The following is a 14,391-nucleotide window of genomic DNA, read 5'->3' as shown; positions in this document are numbered from 1 at the left end:
CATTTCTGGAGGTTTCTTCTGTTCTTTTGTTTGGGATGTTTCTTTGTTTCCTCATTCTGGCTGACTCTCTGTGTTTGCTTCGATGTATTAGGTAGATGCCCTGGAGTTCTTCGTTCTTGCTGGATTAGTATGTAATAAATATCCTTTATATTTCACTTGCACTACTTTGTTCTTCTCCCCTGCGTGTGCTCCAAAAGTGACTCTTGTGTTGTGTATATTGTCCGGAGAGTCGCTGCAGGCGAAAACAGCGACGGCGGTGGCTGATGTGGCGATGCCCTTGTTTTCTCTAGAGGGTACAGAGGCGACGCTCTCGCTCTCTTGCCCGTGTCCAGTAAGGTGGAGGATGGCGCGCAGGGACCGGGATCCTCCTCCTCCTCAGCGACTCAGCTCTGAATCCTCTGCAGTAGCTGCCGAGAAGCCCGACGGGTGGGGGGAGGGGACGCTGGGCTGCGGGCGAGGGAGGAGGAGAAGGTTGCTGGTTTGATCCCCGCATGGGCCACTGTGAGCTGTGCCCTCTTTAAAAAACTAACTAAATAAAATAAAATAAGATTTCTTCTGTTGTTGAGTTTTAAGAGGTCTTTCTCTCTCTCTCTCTCTCTCTATATATATATATATATATAATATATATAATATATATTTAATATATATATCTATATATATTAAAATTTTCTATATTTTTATTTTATTATTATTTTTTACCGTTTTTTGTTGAATTTTAAGAGGTCTTTATATATATAAATTTATATATATTAAACGTTTTCTATATTTTTATTTTATTATTATTATTTTCTTACCTTTTTTTTTTTTTAAAGATTTTATTGGGGAACAGTGTGTACTTCAGGACTTTTTTCCAAGTCAAGTTGTTGTCCTTTCAATCTTAGTTGTGGAGGGTTCTGTTCAGCTTCAAGTTGTTGTCCTTTCAGTCTTAGTTGTGGAGGGCGCAGCTCAGCTCCAGGTCCAGTTGCCGTTGCTAGTTGCAGGGGGCACAGCCCACCATCTCTTGCGGGAGTTGAACCGGCAACCTTGTGGTTGAGAGGATGCACTCCAACCAACTGAGACATCCGGGAGCTCAGCGGCAGCTCAGCTCAGGGTGCCGTATTCAATTTTAGTTGCAGGGGGCGCTGCCCACCATCCCTTGCGGGAGTCGAGGAATTGAACTGGCAACCTTGTGATTGAGAGCCCACTGGCCCATGTGGGAATTGAACCGGCAGCCTTCGGAGTTCGGAGCATGGAGCTCTAACCGCCTGAGCCACCGGGCCGGCCCTTACCTTTTTTTTAAGGAGGGTGCAGCTCGCAGTGGCCCATGCAGGGATCGAATTGACAACCTTGGTGCTATTAGCACCATGCTCCAACCAACTGAGCTAACTGGCCACCCATATATATTCTTGATATTAATCCCTTATCAGATATATGATTTGCAAATATTTTCTCCCATTTTGTAGGGTGACTTTTGCTCTGTTCATTGTTTCCTTTGATGCACAGAAGTTTTTAAATTCGATGTATTCCATTTGTCTATTTTTGCTTTTGTTGCCTGTGCTTTTGGTGTCACATCTAATAAATCATTGCCAAATCCAATGTCCTGTAGCCTTCTCCTTATATTTTCTTCTAGGAGTTTTATAATTTTAGATCTTACTTTTAGGTCTTTAATCCATTTTGAGTTAATTTTTGTATATGGTGCAAGGTAAGAGTCTAACTTTATTCTCTTGTGTGTGGATATCCAGTTTTCCTAACACTGTTGAAGAAACTTTCCTTTTCCTATTGTGTAGGCACCCTTGTTGAAGAACATTTGACCATATACGTGAGAGTTTATTTCTGTGCTCTCTATTCTGTTCCATTGGTCTATGTGTCTGTCTTTATGCTGTCTTGCTTACTGTTGTTTTGTAGTATGTTTTAAAACCAGGAAGAGTCCTCCAGCTTTATTCTTTTTTTCGAGATTGTTTTGGCTCTTTGGGGTCCCTTGAAATTCCATATGCATTTAGGATGAGCTTTTCTATTTCTCCAAAAAAACAAAATCATTGTGTTTTGATAGGGATTACATCAAACCTGTAGATTGCTTGAGTAGTATGGACATTTTAACAATATTAAGTCTTCAAATCCATGAACTTGTATTTTTTATTTATTTGTATCTTCTTTTATTTATTTTAGCAATGTTTTGTAGTTTTTGGTCTTTGATAAGGAGGGGCTCTTACCTTTGAGATAGGAGAAACAGGACTCTACTACTGCCTTGACCACTGCAACCACTATCATTGCTATATCTCTACATTGCTGTATAATTCTACTGAGTATCTATCCTTAGAAAATACACCTCCTGTGCTTGCTCCTAAACATCCCAGGCCAGATCCTACCTGGTGCTACCACCTGAGCCATACGTGTGACTCACAGTTTGCTCAGGGAATGCTGGCTAATACTTGCTGGCATGTCAACTCAGATACAATAAAAAAAGTTCCTTCTCCAAGGGCATGGATACTTGAAGGGTGTTTCTCTTCATTGATCTCACAAACACAAGACTTAGAATGACCTTTGAGACCCTCTCTTTTTGAGTTTGCCTGAAATTCTCGCATGTTTCTGAAAGGAGGAAGACACATTTTCCCTGATTCAAGATCATGGAGGCAGATATTTCTGGCCAGAACTAGTGTGGTACAGAGGTAAACATAGTGTCAGATTTAGAAAAATTGAGCTTAAATCCTTATGATCTGATCTTGGGTATGCCCCTTACCTTCCCTGAGTGAGAATTAGATGGCCTAATGTATGTAGATTTCCCAACATAAAGTTAGTCCTTAGCAAGTATTATTTTCTTCTCTCTCCTTTTCCTTATTTAGGGGCCCAACACTTTATCTGCACCCCTATAAAATGAGATAGAATTAAATTTAATAGATTTATTGGCAGAAACCCCACAAGTAGTGTCAATAATCACACTTGTGTGTGTGCATAATAACTTTTCTCTTAAACAAGAAAGAAGTTTATTTGTCTCTCTTAAAAGTTTAGACTGGGGGCGGACGGGTAGCTCAGCTGGTTAGAGTGCCAGCTCTGGGCAACGGGGCTGTTGGTTCGATTCCCACATGGGCCAGCGAGCTGCGCCCTCTGCAACTAGAATGAAGTGAATGAGCTGCCGCTCAACTCCCGGGTGGCCAGATGGCTCAGTTGGTTGGAGCGCCAACTCTCAACCATAAGGTTGCCAGTTCAACTCGTCAACTCCCACAAGGGATGGTGGGCTCCATCCCTGCAACTAACAATGGCAACTGAACCTGGAGCTGAGCTGTGCCCTCCACAACTAAGATTGAAAGGACAACAACTTAACTTGGAAAAGTCCCAGAAATACACACTGTTCCCCAATAAAGTCCTTTCCCCCCAAAACAAGAAAGAAAAAAGTTTAGACTGGTGGTCCAGTTGCTATAATGGTCCTCCATGGTATCAGAGTCTTGAGCTCCTTTGATCCAGGTGCTCCACTCTGTGTGGCCTCCTTCAGAAGGACAGCATCTGTATCCCAGCAGGAAGGAGGGAGAGAAAAAGAAGAGGGAAGGGTGTGTGCCATCTTTTGAGTAAGATTCCTGTTATGTCCAAATCTTACTTGGCCTCACCTAGCTGCAAGAGAGACTGGCAAATATAGTCTTTACCCTGGGCAGCCATGTACAATCAGAGTGAGTTTGATTTTTACAGAACAGTGGGTTGGTCTCAACCATGGCTGCCCACTAGAAATATGTGGGAAATTTTAAAGAATCCCAATGCCCATGCTGCACCCCAAAGTAAATCAGACTTGATGGGGATAGCACACAGGCATTGGTATTTTATGAAGCTCCCTCCTAAGTTCCAATGTTCAGGCAAAGGTTGAGAACTTCTGCTTAAAAGGTATATCAGGGACAAGCTAGCAGTGTTTGCCCAGCCGCTGATTACAGCCCTCAGCCCAGTGGAGTTGGCTTGAGCCCCAATCAAGACTTAGTAAATCTAAATATGGGCTTGGGAAGCATGGGGCTAGAGAATTTGTATTTGTAAATAAGTTTCCCAGATGATTCTTATAGACAAGAGAAGTTGGAGAACCCCTAGTTTCCTACAATTACAAACTGGTTCAGAAAGCTGGCTGCTGTAGAATAGGTTTCTTTTAAGTTTGGAAAGATAAACAAAGAATATTTTCTCTTCTTGGTTTGTCTAGATGAGTAGTCTTCTTTCAATAGACACCTACTATATGCCAGGGCCTGTTCTAATAGCTAGAGATATATTAGTCAACAAAAGAGACAAAAATTCATACCCTCAGGGAGCTTCCATTCTGTCAGAGGGACATAGATGATCAACAATAAATCTAGTAGCTAAGTAAAGTATGTTAAAGTAGGTAACTATTTGGGGGGAAAGAACTAGAGCTAGGTGAGGAAATCCTTACTGCTGAACAGAGTGACGGCCTTTCCCAAATGTCCATGTCCTAATTCCTGGAATCTGTGAATATATTATCTTAAAAAGCAAAAAGGACTTTGCAGATGTGATTAAGGATTTAAGATGGGGAGATTATCCTGGATTATCCGGGTCAAAGCAACGTAATCACAAGCCTTCTTTTACAGGGAAAGAGGAAGGTAGGAGAGTCAGAGCTGGAGAAAGAGATGTGACAATGGAAACAGAAATGTGAGAGAGAGAGAGATTTGATGATGCCATGTTACTCACTTTGAAGATGGAGGAAGGGGCCATGAACCAGGGAATGCAGTTGGCTTTTAGAAGCTGGAAAAGGCAAGGAAACAGATTATCTCTTGAACTTCCAGAAGTAATGAAGCCCTGCAGACACCTTGATTTCAGTCCTATAAGACGTAGGTCAGATTTCTCACCTCTGGAACTGTAAGATAATGAATTTGTATTGTTTTAAGCCAAAAAGTTTATGGTAATTTGTTATAGTGGCAATTGGAAATTAATAGTGGGAATGGGCACAGAGCAATATAAAATAGAGTGGTCAGGGTTGGCCTTATTAAAGTGAAAATTAAACAAAGGCTTGAAGGAGGTAAAGGAGCCAACCAAGGGGCTAACTTGCGGAAGAGCATTTCAGGCAGAAGGAAGAGAATAAAGGCCCTAAGAGAGAGCTGTCTGGTGTATCTGAGGTTCAGCAAAGAGGCCAGTGAAGCAGACAGAGTGAGAAAGAGAAGGAGGGGAGGAGTTCAGAAAGTTGATGAGCCACAGTCAGTGCGGATCATGTGAGCCATTGCAAGTCATTGCCAACACTTTGGCTTTTACTTTGACTGCAATGGAAATCACGAGAGGGTTCTGAGCAGAGAGGTGACACAATCTGTCTCCTGATTTAAAAGGATCCTCTGGGTGCTGAGTTGAGAAGAGACTGCAGGAAGATTTGGATAGAAGCAGGGAGAACACGCTGTAGCAACATCTGGGTGGGAGATGGTAGTGGTTCTGACCAGGGTCATAGCAGTGGTGAAAGTGGTCAGATTCTGGGTACATTTTGAAGATCATCAACAAAATTTCCTGACAGAAGAAAGACAGCAGACATGATTGAGTTTTATTCCTGTGGAATTCTTAAGTGATTTTAAAAAATAATACTGCCTTTCCCAATTCTACCAAGTATAGTAAGCTAGATTTAAAAAATCTCAAATCAGATGGATCCCTCTTTGGCCACGTATCCCATGAAACACCACAGATTTGTGTTGCTAAGACTTAGAAGACCCTTGCACAGTAATAGTTGTCTGTCTAATCCATTTTTTCATCTATTAATCAAATTCTTTTCATCATGCTTGATACATATGATTTTTGGAATTCTTTGAACAGCTTGTAATATTTTATTGGTTTACCTCATTAATTATTTCCCCCCTAAAATCAGTTTTGATTAATGAGAAAATGAAATTATGTTATTTGCACACTTTATCCAAGATTGGTGTTATATTGGCTAAATCAAATCAATACTTACAGCTTCTTTAGCATGGGACATTCTGAGTGTCATTATTGAAGAAGGTGCCATTGTAAAAATAATCTTTAATCAACAGCTGCTATCATTTCAGACTACCTGCTATTTAGGAACTTTTAATTTCTTTAATCAGAAGGCACATTTGAAAAATAGATTACTGGCATTTGTAATGAATTTAACATTCATAGTTTGTGCAGGACTGCCCTCCAGAGTTGTGATTTTACTAGTGAAGTTTCAGAAGCCACTTAGCTAGTGACTGACCCTAACTAGCCACCCAGCATTTCATCTCAGTACTTTCTTGTTTTTCTCTATTCCTCCTCAAACTTGGTCACTCTCACAAAGTGACAAAATTTGCTTTCCTTTTGGTTTTTATAACAGCTTTATTGAGATGTAATTCACATACCATACAATTCATTTATTTAAAGTGTACAATTCATTGGTTTTTAGAATATTCAGATTTGTACATCTATCACCACAATCAATTTTAGGGCCTAATTCTTGCCGTGTAAACAAAAAACCCACACCATGTTTTCCCCGTTTCTCTGTGTCCTGCCTTAGGTAACCACTAACCACTAACTTTCTGTCTCTATAGATTTGCCTAATTTTGATATTTCAAATAAATAGAATTGTACAATATGTGGTCTTTTGTGATGGTTTCTTTCACTTAGCATAACGTTTTCAAGGTTCATCCATGTTGTAGCATGTGTCAGTACTTTATTCCATTCCTTTTATGGCCAAATCATATTCCATTGTATGGATGGACTACATTTTGCTTATTCATTTATCAGTTGGTGGACATTTGTTTTATTTCTACTTTTTGGCTATTGTGAAAAATGCTGCTATGAACATTCATGGACAAGTTTGTGTATGGGCATGTTTTCATTTCCCTTGGGTATATTCATTTCCCTTGGAGTGGAATTGCTATAGCCTGTAATGACTATATATTTAACCTTTGGAAAAACTGCCAGACTGTTTTCCAAAGAAGCTGCATCATGTTATGTCCCCACCATCAATGTATGAGGATTACAATTCCTCCACATCTTCGCCAATATTTGTTACTCTTTTTTATTATAATAATCCTAATGGGTATAAAGTGATAAAACATATTTCTTAATGAAAAATGACCTGAAATGAAAGTCAATGCTAGAGCTTATGACTAAAAGAGACATCTAATCATTTTTAGCCAGAAGGCTATTTTATAATTGACTTTTGAGTCCTATATATATATATAAAAATCAGTAAGAGTCTGAAGGGTAACTTAAAATTTTCAACTGAACTTTATACTAAAGAGGTATTCATGAATTTGGGAATTTGGAAAGGTCTCAGGACTAGACCTGTGAATGGCAAGATTCTACTCTAGGTTAGAATACCAAATTTATTTTGTCCCAGAGACAGTATTCTAAAAATCTTGCCATTAACAATCAACTTGCTTCAGGGGCAGAGTAAAACTATTCATTTGTGCTTTAGTCTAACTGCCGTGGGAAACTCAAAGGAGATACATTTTTAATTCCTCTCTTCCCCATCCAAGAAGCTTCTGTGTTCTGAATTAGGACTCCCCATCCCTAGAAGATTCCTGATGGCTTTCATGTTGCAAAGCTGGGGAAGGGGGAGTGCAGCTAGGGTTCCCTATAAAATATAGGATGCCCAGTTAAATTTGCATTTCAGATAAAGACTCAATTAATTTTTCAATATAAATTTGTCTCCCCCCCAAAAAAAAAAAAGTGTTGTTTATCTGCTTACAAATTTAGCTGGGTATCCCATGCTTATATTGGCTTAATTTGACAATCCTAAGTGGAGGGTAAAATTAGGAGCCCTTACCCTGCTTCTCCCCACCCATAAGGCTTTTTTTTGGAGAATAAACATCAGTTCAAAGAGATTCTGCTGAGGATGGAGGAAGTGGAACTGGCCAACATGAGAGGTGGAGTATTGGGGTTGGCTTTGCATTGGATTCAGTGAAGGTCTGGAGCCTGTGATTTATTGCCATGTGTCTCCTAAGAAAGTCCAGCCCACTGATGGTGTGAGCAGTGGGGGTGGGTGTTAAGAAGCTGAACACAAAGTGTGGTTGTTGGGAAGCTACACTGCCAAAATCCCTGCCAAATAATCCTAGATCCCTGCATGACCCAAGAGAGGGAGCAACAGGGGCAAATGTGATGTATCTGATACATTTAGAGAGCTTAGGTCAGTGACTGGCACAAAGTAAGTGCTCTATATATAGTAGCTGCTATTGAGGACAAATGGAGCAATGCGATGTTTGTGAATTTTCATAACATACATCAAAATAATACTGTACTTCTACCAAAGAAGTTTATTTAGGTCTCTCCTTTCTGAATGTCCATAGATTTTACTCTTTTAAGTCAATCTACCTTGGCATTAGGCATAGCAGTCAAAAAATTCCTATAGTATCAATTTCACTGGTCTGATGATAGGAAAATACATACTACTTGAGCACTGCAGGAATATCACAGTACTGTCCAATGATGGTTTTAGCCCAAGTCTTTTAAGCATTGTTCAGTACAATATTTAATACAACTGAGATATTTGGAGAGTTATTTGGAGATTTTTGATAAAGGAATGTGACCCATATCTTTCAGGTTACTCAGCCTAATCACTAAATGGTTCATTATTCAACTCATTTCTATACCTCTAGATATACGAGGTCTGACAATTAAGTTTGCAAACTCACCCTAGAAAAAGTGCTACAGACCTCCTTGCTGACTATCACTATGGTCACCTTTAAAGTACTCCCCTTGGGAAACTATGCATGGATGCCAGTGTCTAGTTCACCCTTCAAAGCAATTTTGGAACTCTTTTTCTGGAATGGCTATCAGAGCTTTCATCGCATTACCCTTGATGTCCTGAATGTCACCAAAATGTCTTCCTTTCAATATTTTCTTTATATTTGGGTAAAGAAAGAAGTCATTGGCGGCCAGATCAGGTGAGTAGGGAGGGTCTTCCAATACAGTTATTTGTTTACTGGCTTAAAACTCCCTCACAGAGAATGCTGTGTGAATTGGTGCATTGTCGTGATGCAAGAGCCATGAATTGTTGGCAAAAAGTTCAGATCGTCTAAGTTTTTCACGCAACCTTTTCAGCACTTCCAAATGGTAAACTTGGTTAACTGTGTGTCCAGTTGGTACAAATTCATAATGAGTAATCCTTCTGATACCAAAAAAGGTTAGCAACAGCGTTGCAACAAGTTCACGAACTTAATTGTCCGACCTCGTATGTATGATTTCAAACATGGCAGATCCTTGTAGAGTGTGAAAAGAAGAGAAGGAATGCTTTTACTCTGCCACAAACAAACCTGCCAGACAGATGACCAGGAGAAGGTCACTTAGTCTCACTGAATTACAGTTTCTCCTTTGGGCTAAGAATTAAATATCTCTAAGGTTCTTTCCAATGTAAAGAGAATGGTATTTGCTATCCAAAACCTGGATTTCAGCCCTGGCTTTGCCATTTGTTAGTTGTGTGACCTTGAGCAAATTAGAAAAAACTCTTTGAACCTCTAATTTCTCACCTGTAAAATGGGGATAATAATACTTTGCAAGTTGTTCCAAGGGTCAAATAAACCAATATGTGGAACTATACTTTCTAATACACCATAAAGTAATAAATTAATACAGAGGTATCAATTTTTATTTTTGAAAATAGCTCATCATAAAGTAAAGCAAAACAAAAAAAAGCACAGTTTTGATTTATGGTTTTGGTTTCTTCAGAATGTACAAAACAGGAAAATTATCAATGTACTGGGGCCTTTATAGCAACAAGAACTTAGTTGAAAATATAAACATTAATGATCTGTAATATATAGACTGGTGCATTCTAGAAATGCTTGGCCATGGTGAGGGAATAGAGCCTATCAGCTCTGAAATAGAGAAGCGTTGAACCAACACCAAGAAACAGCTGGGTTATTGGTTTCCAACAGGGCACAAAACATAGCACATCAGGTAGGCATGAAACACTTTGATCCTTGGCACCTAAAACAACGGACTTCTCACTGGGGATGAGAGAGAGAGAGAGAGAGAGAGAGAGAGAGAGAGAGAGAGAGAGAGAGGGAGAGGGGGAGAGGGGGAGAGGGGGAGAAGGGGAGAGGGGGAGAGGGAGGGAGGGAGGGAGGGAGGGAGGGAGGGAGGGAGGGAGGGAGAGGGGGAGAGGGGGAGAGGGAGGGAGGGAGAGGGGGAGAGGGGGAGAGGGGGAGAGAGGGGGAGAGGGGGAGAGGGGGAGAGGGAGAGAGGGAGAGAGGGAGAGAGGGAGAGGGGGAGAGGGGGAGAGAGACAGAGAGGGAGAGAGAGAGGGAGAGAGAGAGAAAGAGGTACAAATATGGAAAGGGGGAACTAGAATGAGCCCTGTGGTGTTGGCTTGGAATTGGAATGGTTGGTATAAATTCATACTTCATAATGTAGAGAGATATAGATATAAGTATAGATATTAAAGTGTGGGGGGAGGGAAGGGATGAATATATACATTTATTCCCTCTTCCGTCCACCGAGAGGCCCTGGGAGCAGTGACATTCTAATAGTGATAAATATGCTTAGCACTTAGAACTTGGCCTCTAAATAGTATTCCACATTAAAAAAAAACAAGGCTGGGCCGGCCCGGTGGCTCAGGCAGTTAGAGCTCCAGGCTCTTAACTCCGAAGTCTGCCGGTTCGATTCCCACATGGGCCAGTGGGCTCTCAGCCACAAGGCTGCCGGTTCAACTCCTCGAGTCCCGCAACGGGATCTGGAGCTGAGCTGCGCCTCCACAACTAAGACTGAAAGGACAACAACTTGAAGCTGAACAGCACCTTCCACAACTAAGATTGAAAGGACAACAACTTGACTTGGAAAAAAGGCCTGGAAGTACACACTGTTCCCCAATAAAGTCCTGTTCCCCTTCCCCAATAAAATCTTTATTAAAAAAAAAAAAAGAACAAACTGCATTTAAAAACAAAAAAACCCAAGGCTATTTGAAAAATGACTAATTTCAGGCAAGGTTTGGGCAGAGAATATATAAGATGGACCTGGAAAATTCTGTTGTGAAGAAAGTGTTCAAATAATAATGAGAACATGCCAAAAGACAGAGTGTAATTTGAAGGAACTCCCACTTGCCAAATCTGAGAGAATTTTACCATCAAAACAAATAATAGTAATTGGTTAAAACCAACTGAAAAAATATAGGAATTCATGAGTCCACACAGACCTAAAAAATAAATGGGGAGAAGAGAAACTCTCCTTTATATAGTAGACTATAAATTAACAAATGTAGAGAAAGCCAAGAGGGGCTACAGATAAGAGAGAGTCAAAGAAGTATAGTGGACTGAAAGAAAGAGATGTATTGAGAATGAGGGTGTGTCAATAGTGTTGGCTATTACAGAGGGGACAAAGTGAACCCTGGGAAATGTCTGATAGATTCATGCCCTGGATTATTGGTGAAAATCAGACTGAGCGATTGAGGAGGGAATGGGAAGTGAGAAAGTGGAAACGGTGAGCACAGACAACTCCCTGAAGAAATTCCAATATGAAGTGGAAGAAAGAGTGGGGTGGCCGCTGGGGAACACACTGAGTTTAAGGAGGGCTTTTTAAATGGAAGAAATGTGAGTAGTTTAAATGCTAATGGAAAGGAACTTAAAAAGACAGGTTAAAAATATAGGAAAGTGGGAAGAAAATTGATAAGTGAGGTTCCAGAGAAGGCAGGAAGAGAGGAGATCCCCCAGATGGGGGATTAGCACTTTCTTTATAACTTGAGGGAAAGAGAAAAGGTGGAATATCGGATAGTACATAGATTTAGGGGCAAAATGTTGAGGGACTTTCTGTCAGATGGTTTCTGAGTTTTTGTGAAATAGGAGATGGGGTCACTGACTGCAAGTGAGGGGCAAATGCCTAGGGTTAGACACATGAAGAGCACAGAAAGGCGTCTGGGGAATATGGGAAATAAAAGTTGGCTCAGGACATGTAAGCAACTACTTGAAAGCATCAAGGGTCCAGTGGAGAGAGGCATTCAGTGGACAGTGGCCCCAACCTGTGTGGTTACCAGGGTTTTTCTCCTGTCCCTCTCACACTGAGTCTGCTAATCTGGAGAAGCCAGCCTTTTTCCCCCACTTCTTTTCACCCTCATTTTCTTCTTTCTTCCCTTCTTTCCTTGGCAGGTGAAAATGATGTATCATGTGCCAGTTATCAACTGATTGCCTCTAAGCTCCAAATCCACCCTTCATGGCCTGCTCTGCAAACATGAAGATGGGTCCTTTCAATATTTCTTTTGCCAGGTGATGCAAATCAGCAGAGGGCACTGGAAAGACATTTTCTTTCAGGTCCTGGTGTACTAATCTTCACAGGCACAGTGCTTCCCAGCAGGGCTCCTGCGGTGTGCGCTGGTCAGCAGCTTTCCCAGCACCACCTTGGGTGTTTTTGTAGTGGAGTGCCTCCAGTGAGACATCTCTTCATTAACAGCTTAATCTAAGACCTTGAAGTGTGGATTTCCAGCAAGTTCCAGATGGTGGATTTCTAGCATGCTTCACGAAGTGCTGCACAGGGGCCTGTCTGCATTCAGTCACCCGTGACTGTGCTCTCCTAGGAGATCTGGATCTCAGCCCTGGGGCAGGGGTAGAGATCCCTTCCTTGGGCATGCTACTGAACCTAGGTTGGTACCTGCTTCTTTTTTTTTTTTTAATTCTTTTATTGGGGTGACAATTCTTAGTAAAATTACATAGATTTCAGGTGTACAATTCTGTATTACATCATCTATAAATCCCATTGTGTGTTCATCACCCAGAGTCCTCCTTCCATCACCATATATTCGATCTGCCTTACCCTCATCTCCCACCCCCACCCCCCACCCCCCTTACCCTCTGGCAACCACTAAACTATTATCTGTGTCTATGAGTTTCTGTTTCTCATTTGTTTGTCTTGTTCTTTTGTTGTTTTTGGTTTATATACCACATATCAGTGAAATCACATGGTTCTCTGCTTTTTCTGTCTGACTTATTTCGCTCAGCATTACTCTCTCAAGATCCATCCATGTTGTCACAAATGTTCCTATATAATCTTTTCTTACTGCCGAATAGTATTCCATTGTGTATATATACCAAAACTTCTTTATCCATTCATCTATCGAAGGACATTTTGGTTGTTTCCATGTCTTGGCCACCGTAAACAAAGCTGCAATGAACATTGGAGCACACGTGTCTTTATCTCTAAATGTTTTCAGATTTTTTGGGTAGATACCCAGGAGAGGGATTGCTGGGTCATATGGCAATTCTATTCGTAATTCTTTGAGGAACCTCCACACTGCCTTCCATAACGGCTGCACCAGTCTGCATTCCCACCAACAGTGTATGAGGGTTCCTTTTTCTCCACAGCCTCTCCAACATTTGTTACTATTTGTCTTGTTGATGATAGCCACTCTGACTGGGGTGAGGTGATATCTCATTGTGGTTTTGATTTGCATTTCTCTGTGGTTTTGAGCATTTTTTCATATGTCTATTAGCCATTTGTATGTCCTCTTTGGAGAAATGTCTCTCCAAGTCCTCTGCCCATTTTTCAATTGGGTTGTTTGTTTTTTTGTTGTTGAGTTGCATGAGTTCCTTGTATATTCTGGATACTAGCCCCTTATCGGAGGCACTGTTTGCAAAAATCTTCTCCCATTCAGTTGGTGGCCTCTTTATTTTGTCGATGGTTTCTTTTGCTGTGCAGAAGCTTTTAAGTTTCATATAGTCCCATTCGTTTATTTTAGCTTTTACTTCCATTGCCTTTGGAGTCAAGTTCATAAAATGCTCTTTGAACCCAAGGTCCATAAGTTTAGTACCTATGTTTTCTTCTATGCAGTTTATTGTTTCAGGTCTTATGCTTAAGTCTTTGATCCATTTTGAATTAACTTTGGTACATGGTGACAAAAAGCAGTCCAGTTTCATTCTTTTGCACGTGGCTATCCAATTCTCCCAGCACCATTTATTGAAGAGGCTGTCTTTGCTCCATTGTATGTTTTTAGCTTCTTTGTCAAAAATTATCTGTCCATATTTATGTGGTTTTATTTCTGGGTTCTCAATTCTATTTCATTGGTCTATGTGTCTGTTTTTCTGCCAATACCATGCTGTTTTGATTATTGTAGCCCTGTAGTACAAGCCAAAGTCAGGAAGTGTGATACCTCCATTATTGTTCTTTTTCCTTAAGATTGCTTTGGCTATTCGGGGTCTTTTGTGGTTCCAAACAAATCTGATGATTTTTTGTTCTATTTCTTTAAAATATGCCATTGGGATTTTGATGGGGATTGCATTGAATCTGTATATTGCTTTGGGTAATATGGCCATTTTAACTATGTTGATTCTTCCAATCCATGAGCGCGGAATGTCTTTCCATTTGTTTGTGAATTCTTCAATTTCTTTCAAAAATGTCTTATAGTTTTCAGCATATAGGTCTTTCACATCCTTGGTTAAGTTTATTCCTAGGTATTTTATTCTTTTTGCTGCAATTGCAAAAGGAATTGCTTTTTGTATTTCTTTTTCTGAGATTTCATTGTTAGTATATAGGAAG

This window comes from Rhinolophus sinicus, chromosome 3 (genome assembly GCF_057876585.1).
Source record: "Rhinolophus sinicus isolate RSI-liver-muscle chromosome 3, RSI-T2T, whole genome shotgun sequence".
NCBI classification, from domain to species: domain Eukaryota; kingdom Metazoa; phylum Chordata; class Mammalia; order Chiroptera; family Rhinolophidae; genus Rhinolophus; species Rhinolophus sinicus.
This window is presented reverse-complemented; position numbering follows the sequence as displayed.